The sequence below is a fragment of the Gymnoscopelus microlampas genome (genome assembly GCF_963454915.1).
Source record: "Gymnoscopelus microlampas genome assembly, chromosome: 6".
Classification (NCBI taxonomy): Eukaryota; Metazoa; Chordata; class Actinopteri; order Myctophiformes; family Myctophidae; genus Gymnoscopelus; species Gymnoscopelus microlampas.
The window spans coordinates 57,253,681-57,266,752 of NC_139943.1; positions in this window are offsets into that span (position 1 = coordinate 57,253,681).

The window sequence follows — 13,072 nt, forward strand, 5'->3', positions numbered from 1 at the left end:
TCAGCCTGCCGTGTCACCTCTTCCTGCCGTGCCTTGTCGTCCTGCTGCGGGTCGGGCCGTGTCTTCGGTCCCGTCTCCCGAGAGGGAGGTCCCGCCGGAGCCGCTCGCCGCCGGGGCTTCTGGAGAGGAGTTCCCGAGCGAGCTGGAGACTGTGAAGCAACGGCGGCTCCGTTTGGGGCTGTGCTTCTATTGTGGCGAGAATGACCATCAGATCAACAACTGCCCTGTGAGGCCTCCTCGTCCCAAGCAGTGACTCTGACTAAGTTAAGTTCTTGTTTTTGTGTTGTTTTGGTCGCTCGTTTAGAGTAGTTTTGTGTTCTGTTTTGCGTTTTTGGCTCACCTCCGTTTTCCTGTTTTTCCTCCTGTCTCTCTTTCTAACTGTCCTATCTACAGCTCCTGTTTCGCCCCGGGCGGGCGGCGACGAACGACGGGCGCCGCCAGTATTCGGTGCGGCGTCCGGTCCTCCCGATTGGTCCGCGGTCCCGGCAGGGCCGCTCGAGTCTCGTTCACCGGTCGTCGCTGTCCGGGGCCTTTTGTCTTCTGCCTTGGCTTTCGACCCCCCCCCCCCCCCGCCTGTGGCCTCTGCGCTGATGTCCTCCGCGCAGAGCCCTGGCCCCCCCCCCCACCCACCTGGATCGTCGCCTGCCGCCCGGGCCTCCCCAGCCGTGTCCCGGCTGGTTCCCGGCGGCCCATCTGGCCTCGACCCCCCTGTCTCCGCCCCTGGACCTTCGCCCGCCGTCCGGGCCTCCCCAGCTGCGCTCCAGCTAGTGCCCGGCGGTCCCCTGGCCTCGATCCAGTTGTCTCGGCTCTGGTCCTCGCCTGCCTTTCCGGACTCTCCTGCCGCTGTCCGGCCGGACCCGGTTGGCCTTCCCGGCCTCGACCCACGCCTCGCCTTCCTGCCCTGCCTGTGCCCTCTGCACCGAAGCCCTCAGCGCAGAGCCCTGGCAGCGCCTCTCCCCCCCCCCCCCCCCCCCCTGCCTGCGCCCTCTGCACCGAAGCCCTCAGCGCAGAGCCCTGGCAGCGCTCCCCCCCCCCCCCCCCCCCTCCTCCTGTTCCTGTCTCTGCCCCTTCCCCCCCCGGAGGTTCTGGTCCGCTTCGCTGCCCCCCCCCCATTCTGGTTCTGGACGCCTGGAAGTCGTCCGTGGGAGGGAGGTACTGTCACAGTTCGGCCTCCGGCCCCGCCCCCCTCTCTCCTCTAAGCTGACTTTTTCCCCTGTTTGTGAGCCTGTTTGCCGGCGGTTCGCCCGGCTGCGGCCTATTGTGCCTAATGACTGCGTTCCTTTATATTGCACCTCCCAGCCGGAGCTCTTTGTCCAGACATTGCCACTGTTAGCGTTGTGTGCCCGTGTCTTGTCTGTTGTATTTCCCTCTATGCCTGAGGGTTCTGTACCTGTATGATTTTGTGTTTATATTCAGTAAAGCCTTGTTTTTCCCAGTTACCACCTCTTGTGTCCTGCGTTTGGGTTCACCTTTGTCTCTCCGGTCCGCACCGTGACAGATAATCACAAGTATTTGAGCCTATGGCAGACTCTAATCAAAAGGTGGAGGCTGGGGTGGAGGAGGAGCTAGCAAAATGCATTGGTTCAGCAACCAAGAAAGACCTAGAGAATATGAAGCCATATTTATAGGAACCTCTTTGCTCAAGCATGAGCTGTGATTGGATAATGAGTGTGTGATGTAATGACCAGCTGGGCTGTGAATGGGGAATAGAAAGCTGATGTTCACATCAGCTGACTGACTGCTGGTTACAGCTTTGGCGTGCACGACTTCCGTGTCCTGCATGAACTAACGCTATGCTTCATTTCAATCAGAAACACTCTCGTCTTAGTAGATAAAGAACCATTTATTGCCACAAATGGAATACAGTTAAGCTTGGCGTTAAAGCTCCACTCTTGGGAGAATATTCACTGAATTTTGTCGAAGCAGCCTGCTAAGCATATATTCAGAGAATGCTTTAGCAAATCCCCCAAAACCAATAAATGCATACTCTCTGGTTTCAGCCAAGCGGCAGCTAGGCTACTCAGAGAGTGCATAACAGAATTCCCCCCCAACACACGGAAGCCAACGCCAAGCCTAAAAAACGCCTTAATCAGTCATACTATATTATGTGAAGTAGCAAACCTGCTACTGACTTAAAATAGAATGCGCACGCATCCTGAAGTCATTCTACAAATTATGTGATAAGAGACTATGTGTCACAGCAAGCTTGCTGTGGACCTCAGCATTTAATTATTAAGCTATACTAAAAGAATGCAAGCATGCATCTTAAAACGAGGTCATCCTACAATTAATGAGATATATACTGTGTGTGTTCAACAGCCATGTTGATCCTGTACTTCAGGAGTGCTTTAAATGCAAGCATGCATTTGTGTGTTCAACAGCCCTGTTGATTCCTGAGCTTCAGGAGTTCCTCAGCATTTGATTGTTAAGCTAAACTAAACAAATGCAAGCATGCATCTTAAGACTATGTGTTCAACAGGCCTGATGAATGCAGAAACCTGTTGATTCCTGAACTCAGGAGTCCTAGACGGTATCGTAAAGCGATGCCCACTGCTATGTTGCACCGCGAATAGGATTCGAAAAGACATTCTATTTCTTTTTAAAGAAATCTGATATATATAAATATATATATGTATATGAGGTCATCCTATGATGAATGATAACTAATGTTTATCATTCATGATAAATAAAGTGTACTAACTATGTGTAACAGCAGCTTGCTGTGGACCTCAGCATTTGATTGTTAAGCTATACTAAAAGAATGCAAGCATGCATCTTAAAACGAGGTCATCCTACAATTAATGACGTATATATACACTATGTGTGTGTTCAACAGCCATGTTGATCCTGTACTTCAGGAGTGTAGCCTACTTAACCAGAAAGTGTACTATAGGGTTGAGATTCCTTGGTTGCCCCTAGCAACGGAACGCCCCTGTAATCACCACTGATTAATAACATATGTGTGTAACAGCAGCGTGCTGTAACTCCCTATCCGCTCAGATAAGAGGGATGCAAGCATGCATCCGTAAAAGTCAACTATCTTCATCAGAATGAACCCATGCCATTGCCAACCACTTTTGAATGCAGACTCTATTTAACCGTCTCCTCATACAGTACATGCCACTCATTGCTTTTTGAGCAACTTCAAGTTTAAGCCTAGACCAATGTAGCTGCACCAATGCAATGCGGAAATGAGTGAGAGGTATACAGCTGCGCAGCAGTCCACATCTTTTGTAGAGGAGACAGAGCCGGGCCGTGAACCATGACCCTGGCTTTCCCTTGTCGGTCAGGAAGAACATTAGTCTTGCCACGCCAGAGGACGTCTTTGCAGATACTGGATCATGGAGAACAGAGACAAAACATGGTTTTAGTTAGGGTTAGGGTTAGAAATTATGACGTTTGCACCTTCCCCCCCTGTCTGATTTACAGTGTTTAAGAGTTTAAGATGTTAAGTTCATCCTACAAAAGTGTGAAACTATGTGTAGCAGCAGCATGCTGCAGACCTCAGAAATGAATTCATCAAGCTAAACTAAATTAAAAGTGTAAAATGTAATAACTATATGCAGCAGTAAGCATACTGCGGACCTTACCCATCACGCACAGATAAAGAAATGCAATACAAAACAGAATCATACTACCCAAATCAGTGCAGTGGAACCCAGCCAACACTTTCAGCAGCATACTTATGCCTGATGTCAATCTCAGATACGTAGATAGCGATCCACAAAAGCTTCAAGTTCCACAAGCATGCAGAACACCACCTAGATGAACTTTTGGAAAGACACACACAAGAGCAAGCATGCAAGCCTTCTCGTCTGGACGCTGTGGAGATCTGTAAGCAAACAGCTGGATTATCTCATTCACTCATGGTGAACGTAGTAGCGTTCATGGCTGCAGACCGGCAACCTGCTGCTTCATTGTGAATGCTGGAATCAAGCAGCTGAAGAGTACTGTAGCTGTACCGTTTGCAATAAGCAGACCGCAATGCATCTTTAAGACTTTGTTTGCAATAAGCATTTATTTTAAATTGCAATTATCATCATAAGTTTTCTTCTTTCTGCAACCATCCAATGAAACTTAACCCAGCAGCACCTGTATGAGTCAGAGACAAGTAAACCCCCTTTATCCTTGCAATGAATAATGACTATTATATGATTTCCGCCTTTCACCTGCTGTGTTTTTTGTCCAACTCGAGATGTGGCCAGACGGTGCGCACTTCCTTTAGTACTTAAACAGACAAAGTATGCATCTGAAAATATTTTTGTGAGAAATAAGCAATGCACTAGATAACGTGCCTCAGTCAGCAGGACTCCCTCTGTCTGCCCACTGCTGACACTATGTTACTATGTAGCAGTAACCTTTTTCCTGTAGCATGATTAACATTAGTATCCTCATCATAGTAGTAGCAGCTCAACTGCAGTAGAATGAGTAGCACGATAAAATAGTAGCAGCATTTAGCCAAAACATGATTTATAGCTGTAATGTTAGCAGCAAGTATAAGTAGCTTTTTAGTAGTAGAATCAGTATCTCACACTTTTAGAACTAACAGCAACCCAACCTGAACCTTCCCGGCATCCGTGATGGAAAGAAGGTCATGCCATCAAAAGCCTTGGATCACCATAATAGCAGTCGCTCATAAACAAAACAGAAGCAGTGTGAATTCAAGCAATGAATATCCCTTTACAATGACATGGTTAGCTAAAAGTGAAGTAACATGCAATTAATTCAATGCACTATGAATCCGCTCCCTGCATCTAAGTCATAAGCTGATAGAATTGAAGCAGCAGAGAATCAGATTAACCTTTGCTTGCCCTCTAAATGGCACCCCCTGGAGGACAACCCACTACAATTGAAGCAATCGCCCCATTTCACAAGACTTTAAATCCACCATGAAGTAATTATCTATTTAAGCATCTGCAACTAATCCACCCACATAATAGTTACCTGAACTTGAGCGATAAATTAAGTGAATAGAACAGGAATGCAGAAATAACAGCTTCACTGAGTGGATTATATTAACTTGAATATCCCCTGATAGTTGTGTACCTTATTTAACATGACATGATAGTTGTGTACCTTATTTAACATGACATGATAGTTGTGTACCTTATTTAACATGACAGTTACACTGCCATAATGCCTGCACATGACCAGTTAAGAAAGAAAACACCCTTGCCTTCACCTTATTCTCACACGGTAGCATTGAACTGAATTGACCATGATATGACTGTGTCAGTTGCATAGACTACAATACCCAAGATGCATGCTGTATTGTATGAGACTTCCTGATTACTCCCAAGGAGTAGTCACGTGACACCACCACGGCGTGTTGCCAGATTGTAAGAAAAACAAGCGCCAAGTCTATAAAAACAAGTCGCAAAACAAGTGTTTAGAATATTAAACATTTTTTGTACCATGATTACATATGAATATGGGGTTCCTTCACATGAACCCTGTTTAGTAATCATATTTGCTAGTGACTTAACAGAACACAATCCCAAAGTCGCTTATAATAAGCAGACATGGCAACACTGATTTGATACACATGCTGTGATTTCCTTTCCTGGCTTGAATACATGTCTAAATTTTGACTTCTTGTCTTATATTATGCCCCGTTGCACACAGATTGTCTATGACAGCTTTGATAAGTATAAACATATTATAAAAGCATTTGTGCTAGCAGAGCACTACAACTGTTGGAAGCTCTGCTTGAAGCTTCAGCCAACTAGATGGTACTGCACCATGTATTGTGGGTATTCCCAGAGTCAAGAGTGCCTCAGCAGAACAGCATTAGAACTTAGAAGCAGTACTTATTTTGGAAAAATCAAACTTTCGGCCCAAAATGTAGCTCCATATATTCCTATACCTGAAGCCATAAAATGCTAAAATAGCCACGTTTCATTACCTGATGAAAGCTCTTTAAAACCACTGAAATGTCTTCTGCTGGGAATAAAAGGAAGTAGCCTACATGGGGAGCAAGCTGCTGTGTTAACTTTGCAGCGCTGTACAAACAAATCAAAGTTTTTACATGGCAGCAAGCATGCTGTTAGCTTTAAGCTACAAACAATTCGAGCTTTCCACATGCTATGTTACCTTTAAGCTATAAACAATTCAAGCTTTCCACATGTTATGTTAGCTTTAGCTACAAACAATTCAAGCTTCCACATGGGAAGGAAGCATGCCATGTTAACTGTGCAGTTCTGTATAACAACAAAGATTCTACATGCAGCAGCATGCTATGTTAGCTTTTAGCTACAAATAATTGAAGCTTTCCACATGGGAAGCAAGCATGCTATGTTAACTGAGCATTGCTGTATAACAACACAGCTTCTAAACACATGGCAGCACGCATGCTATGTTAGCTTTAAGCTACAAACAATTGAAGCTTTCCACATGGGAAGCAAGCATGCTATGTTAACTGTGCAGTGCTGTATAACAACCAAGCTTCTAAATGCAGCAGCATGCTATGTTAGCTTTAAGCTACAAACAATTGAAGCTTTCCACATGGGAAGCAAGCATGCCATGTTAACTGTGCAGTGCTGTATAACAAACAAACTTCTAAATGCAGCAGCATGCTATGTTAGCTTTAAGCTACAAACAATTCAACTTACCACATGGTGAAGAGAGTAGCCTACAAACAAATCAAGCTTCTACTGTCTGGGCAGCAAGCATGCTGTATTAGCTTTGTGCTACAAACAATTCCTAATTTCTACATGGCAGCAAGCATGCTATTCGCTTAAGCTATGAGCACATTAGTGTTTGGCAGCAATAATAGAAGAAGCATTGCTGCTGTAGCAGTGGTAAAGTCAGCATCATAAGCAGACTCATCTCATATAGCACCAAAATATCATAGAGCAGCGCACAAAGCAGTAGATGAGCAGCAGATGAGCAGCAGATGAAGCTCGCAGCAGCTAGCAAAATGCATTGGTTCAGCAACCAAGAAAGACCTAGAGAATATGAAGCCATATTTATAGGAACCTCTTTGCTCAAGCATGAGCTGTGATTGGATAATGAGTGTGTGATGTAATGACCAGCTGGGCTGTGAATGGGGAATAGAAAGCTGATGTTCACATCAGCTGACTGACTGCTGGTTACAGCTTTGGCGTGCACGACTTCCGTGTCCTGCATGAACTAACGCTATGCTTCATATGTGGCCAGCAGGTCTGAGATCCTCATCCCAGGGTCTGCTGGGTGTGCCTCGCACAAGATTAAAAACTATGGGTGATCAAACCTTTTCTAGTTTCACCACAGGCTAATCTCCCCTTAGACCTAAGATCTGTCTCCTTTGTGGACATTTTTAAAAGGATGTTAAAGACTTTTAACAGGCGTTTGCATACAGTAGCTCTTTGTGTTGAGAAATGTCCTGTATTGTGATGTCCAATTTCCGTCTCTCAATGGATGATTGTTCATTTGTCGATTGTTCTATTCTGTCTTTTGATTCGATTATTGACATGCTCTTCTGCTTTTAAATGTGTGAAGCACTTTGTGACTTTGCGTCTGTGAACTCTGCTCTACAAATACAATTTACTTACTTTACTTTACTCCATGAAATTCCTGCCCTAGCTGCTCATGAAGCTCTACTTTATGGAAGATTGTGGAACAGTTGTCTGGCTGAACATTGTGTGACTTGTGAAGAACGGTTCCAATATTGACTTCAGTGACAAAAGTCTAATCTGTGTTCATGTTCAATTTTCCATTGGAATTGACACTCTCACAAGGTCTCCCTAAACCAGTAGCCTGGGTGCCAGCCTGCTTCGCTACGTTCGGCGGATTTTTTTTTCTCTCTGCGCTTATCAGTCTGGAATGCCCCCGATTGACTCGTCTTGTAGAACTACACTGGAACTACATATGTTACGTTAGGCAACGTCGTTGCTGATTGGATGTTGTTCAAACGAATGACGAATCAAAACGATCACACCGTTTTTTTTGTCCCGCCCCGCACCACAGACCAATCAGAAGCCACGGTAGGTTTCGAACCTTGGCTGCTGTGTCCCGCCTCCTGGAGATAGGAGGCATTCCAGACTGAGAAGCGCAGAGAGAAAAAAAATCCGCCGAACGTAGCGAAGCAGGCTGGCACCCAGGCTACTAAACCAGTGGTTCTCAACCAGTCCCAGGGGGTCCCCACATGAAAGGTAAACTCTACTATAAAAAATGGTCAAACCTTGGCTAAATTGTCAAATAATAGAAGAGGAAAGTTTGTGGAAAAGTGCGAGGCGTTGTGAGCTTGTAGATCGGCTATTTTCACAATATTCATCTGTGGAACTGAGTCAATCAAAAGGTAATTCCTCAACTCCTCTCCCTCAAGTGCTTATCAGAGGGGGTCCACAGTTTGAAAATGATTATTTTTGGGGGTCACAGCCTGAAAAAGTTGAGAACCACCAATTGTCCTAAACTTTATAGTAGGGGCTGCTAAGTGAAAAATCGTTACGCGGCGGATAAAAGCATGAAATTTGATACAGATGTCCCTTGGGTCATCCTAAAACATCCTAGAAGGGGTGCCCAAAAAAATCTTAAACAGGAAGTGAGTTATGGACAAAATCCAAAATGGCCACCTAAACTGTTGACCGTTGACTCAAAAGACACCAAAAGAATCTCCAAAAAGCATACAATTTGGCACACATGTCCCTTAGGTCATCCTAAGACATCCTAGAAGGGGTGCCCAAAAAAATCTGAAACAGGAAGTGAGTTATTGACCAAATTGAAAATGGCCGCCTAGTGTTGTCGATTGACTCAAAAGACAACTAAAGAATCTCCAAAAAGCATAACATTTGGCACACATGTCCCTTGGGTCATCCTAAGACATCCTAGAAGGGGTGCCCAAAAAAGTCTTCAACAGGAAGTGAGTTATTGACAAAATTGAAAATGGCCGCCTACATTGTTGGCGATTGGCTCAAAAAGCCTATAGAATCTCCAAAAAGCATACAATTTGGCATATATGTCCCTTGGGTCATCCTAACACATCCTAGAAGGGGTGCTCAAAATAATCTGAAACAGGAAGTGAGTTATTGACTAAATTGAAAATGGCCGCCTACAGTGTGAAAGATGATGCAAGATACTTAAAGAATCTCATAAAAGCATGAAATGTGGTACAAATGTCCCTTGGGTGATCTGAACGCATTCTACAAGGGGTGCCCAAAGAGGTTTTAAACAGGAAGTGACCGCCTAAAGCAATTGACACAAAAGAAAACATAAAGGGACGTCATAAAAGTGTACCATTTGGTACGTACATTGAGTGCTTCTTAATATATCCTAGAAGGGGTTATTTATTTGTTTGTTTGCTTGTTTATTAAACTTTTTAGGAAGGGACCATGTTGAAGAAATTCTGGCTGTTTAAACAGTTGACCACGGCAGTCTGCATATTATGCAGACTCTACCTTCTGTTTTCATTTCTACATCAACCTTCTGTTTTCATTTCTATATCATCTTATCTATTTTACTTTCTGCATAATTTTTTTTATTTTACTCTTTGAATCTTCTTTATTTATCTAACTCTCTGCATATTCGTATTTATTTTACTCTGCATCTTATCTTACTCTGCATATTCTTATTTTACTCTCTGCATCTTATTTATTTTGCACTCTACATCTTCTTGCTGGTTTTACACTCTATCTTCTCATGTATTTTCTTCTTGATCATTACTGTTTTTTGTGATTAGTGTTTAGTAACTACATGTATTCATGTGTGCCATTTCGCAATTACCAGCACATTGGCATAATGCTCTGCAAGGTAACCCAGCATCCCGGCATCTACACTTTCTCGAACAGAAGGGCTCAGCTTTGCAGCCACACTTGAGTTCTCTACAAACTTTGGCAGCCTCTGGCAAGAGTGTCCATAAAGGTGTCCACGAATCAGCGACTTTAATCCATCCATATTTGTCAGGAGATGGTAGAGATTGCATAGCTTTCAGGCTTCTGGACCAAATGCCAGATTGGCAAACTGCTCGATTTGAATGTTGTAGCAGTGCAGCCCGTGGGGGAGGAGTGTTTTCCATTGAGAGACTATTAAAACCTTTTTTGGGCACCCCTTAAGATGCATTCAGATCACCCAAGGGACATTTGTACCAAATGTCATGCATGCTTTTATGAGATTATTTTTTATGAGTGTCTTTTGCATCATCTGTCAACACTGTACATGGCCATTTTCAATTTAGTCAATAACTCACTTCCTGTTTCAGATCATTTCAGGCACCCCTTCTAGGATGTCTTAGGATGACCCAAGAGACATGTATGCCAAATTGTATGCTTTTATGAGATTCTTTAGTTGTCTGTTGAGTCAATCGACAACACTGTAGGCGGTCATTTTCAATTTTGTCAATAACTCACTTCCTGTTTAAGATTTTTTTGGGCACCCCTTCTGGGATGTCTTGGGATGACCCAAGGGACATGTATGCCAAATTGTATGCTTTTATGAGATTCTTTAGTTGTCTTTTAAGTCAATCGATAACACTGTAGGCGGTCATTTTAAAATGTGTCAATAACTCACTTCCTGTTTAAGATTTTTTTGGGCACCCCTTCTAGGATGTCTTAGCATGACCAAAGGGACATGTGTGCCAAATTGTATGCTTTTATGAGATTCTTTAGTTGTTTTTTGAGTCAATCGACAACACTAGGCGGCCATTTTCAATTTCGTCAATAACTCACTTCCTGTTTCAGATTCCTTTGGGCACCCCTTCTAGGATGTCTTAGGATGACCTAAGGGACATATGTGCCAAATTTTATGCTTTTTGGAGATTCTTTTGGTGTCTTTTGAGTCAACGGTCAACAGTTTAGGTGGCCATTTTGAATTTTGTCCATAACTCACTTCCTGTTTAAGATTTTTTTGGGCACCCCTTCTAGGATGTTTTAGGATGACCCAAGGGACATCTGTATCAAATTTGGTGCTTTTATCCGCCGCGTAACGATTTGGCCATTTTTTGTGGTTAGCAGCCCCTACTATTAGGAGACCTTTAGGGCCTAAGTGGCACAGATACAGGACATCGGTGGAAGTTTATGGGTTTCATCTGGCAACATGGAGTCTTGTACTTGCTGTACTTTTAGGCTTAGACACTTTGGACAGCAGTTGATGTAAGGCCTTTTTCAATTCCCAGGTTTCATCTCCTTGGTGAGATGGAGATAAAAGTGGGAACACGGTTCAAACTGAACCGCACCAAGAGAGTGTGTGTGTGTGTGTGTGTGTGTGTGTGTGTGTGTGTGTGTGTGTGTGTGTGTGTGTGTGTGTTGTGGTCCAGCCAGTGATGGAAGAAGTGCTCACAAGATTTACTTCAGCAAAAGTATCAATACTGTAATGTAGAAATACTCTGCTGCGTAAAAGTCTGGTATTCAACATTTCTTGAGCAAAAGTATATAAATATTAGTATCAAACTATACTTCAGTACCAAGAGTACCAAAAGTAAAAGCAGGCCTATTCATTACCCACACATTTTCAAATGTATAAAATTGACTTTCCAGGACTGACTGTCCACACTGTTATTAAATCTGATCTTTAGGACCTACTGCCCATACTGTTATCAAATCTGATCTTTAGGACTGATTGTACATACTGTTGTCAAATCTGATCTTTAGGACTGATTGTCCACACTGTTATTAAATCTGATCTTTAGGACCTACTGTTCACACTGTTATTAAATCTGATCTTTAAGACCTACTGTCCACACTGTTATACAATCTGATCTTTAAGACCTACTGTCCACACTGTTATAAAATCTGATCTTTAAGACCTACTGTCCATACTGTTATTAAATCTGATCTTTAGGACCGACTGTCCATGTTATTACATCTGATCTTTAGGACCTTCTGTCCACACTGTTATTAAATCTGATCTTTAGGACCTACTGTCCATGTTATTACATCTGATCTTTAGGACCTACTGTCCACACTGTTATTAAATCTGATCTTTAGGACCGACTGTCCATGTTATTACATCTGATCTTTAGGACCTACTGTCCATACTGTTATTAAATCTGATCTTTAGGACCTACTGTCCATACTGTTATTAAATCTGATCTTTAGGACCGACTGTCCATGTTATTACATCTGATCTTTAGGACCTTCTGTCCACACTGTTATTAAATCCGATCTTTAGGACCTACTGTCCATGTTATTACATCTGATCTTTAGGACCTACTGTCCACACTGTTATTAAATCTGATCTTTAGGACCTACTGTCCATGTTATTACATCTGATCTGTAGGACCTACTGTCCACACTGTTATTAAATCTGATCTTTAGGACCTACTGTCCATGTTATTACATCTGATCTTTAGGACCTACTGTCCACACTGTTATTAAATCTGATCTATAGGACCTACTGTCCATACTGTTATTAAATCTGATCTTTAGGACCGACTGTCCATGTTATTACATCTGATCTGTAGGACCTACTGTCCACACTGTTATTAAATCTGATCTTTAGGACCTACTGTCCATGTTATTACATCTGATCTTTAGGACCTTCTGTCCACACTGTTATTAAATCTGATCTTTAGGACCTACTGTGCACTGTTATTAAATCTGATCTTTAGGACCTACTGTCCATCTTTAGGAAAGACTGTACTAAGGGTCTCAGTCGGTAGCACTTCAAAGTCTCTTAACCCTTTACGACTGGGAAAGCATCATTTGTGTAATTTTAAGATTTCTTTGGGCTATTAAAACATAGCAGATATACAAGCTCATAGCGCCACACCGAGTGCATGCGCTATGAGCTTGTACATCTGCTATTTTTTTGTAATCATAATCTGTGCAAATCTTGGGAGTATTTATTTTATTTTAAAGCGAACATTTGTACAATATTTAGTTGCAGGGACCCCCCACCCCCCAGAAGCAAAGATTTGAGTTGCAAATGTAAAAAAAAAACTTAAAAAAAAAAACTATATTTGAAAAAAAATAATATGATTTTTCAAAAATAGCAGATCTACAAGCTCTATGAGCTTGTAGATCTGTTATTTTTTGAAGGGTTAACCCCTTCAGGGTTTGAAGTTTTTTTTTTAAGGGTTAAATGCATGTCTTCCAACACTGTACAATCTGAATGTTGAGCAAAGTCAGTTTTCAGTTCAGGAAAACAAAAACATCAGACA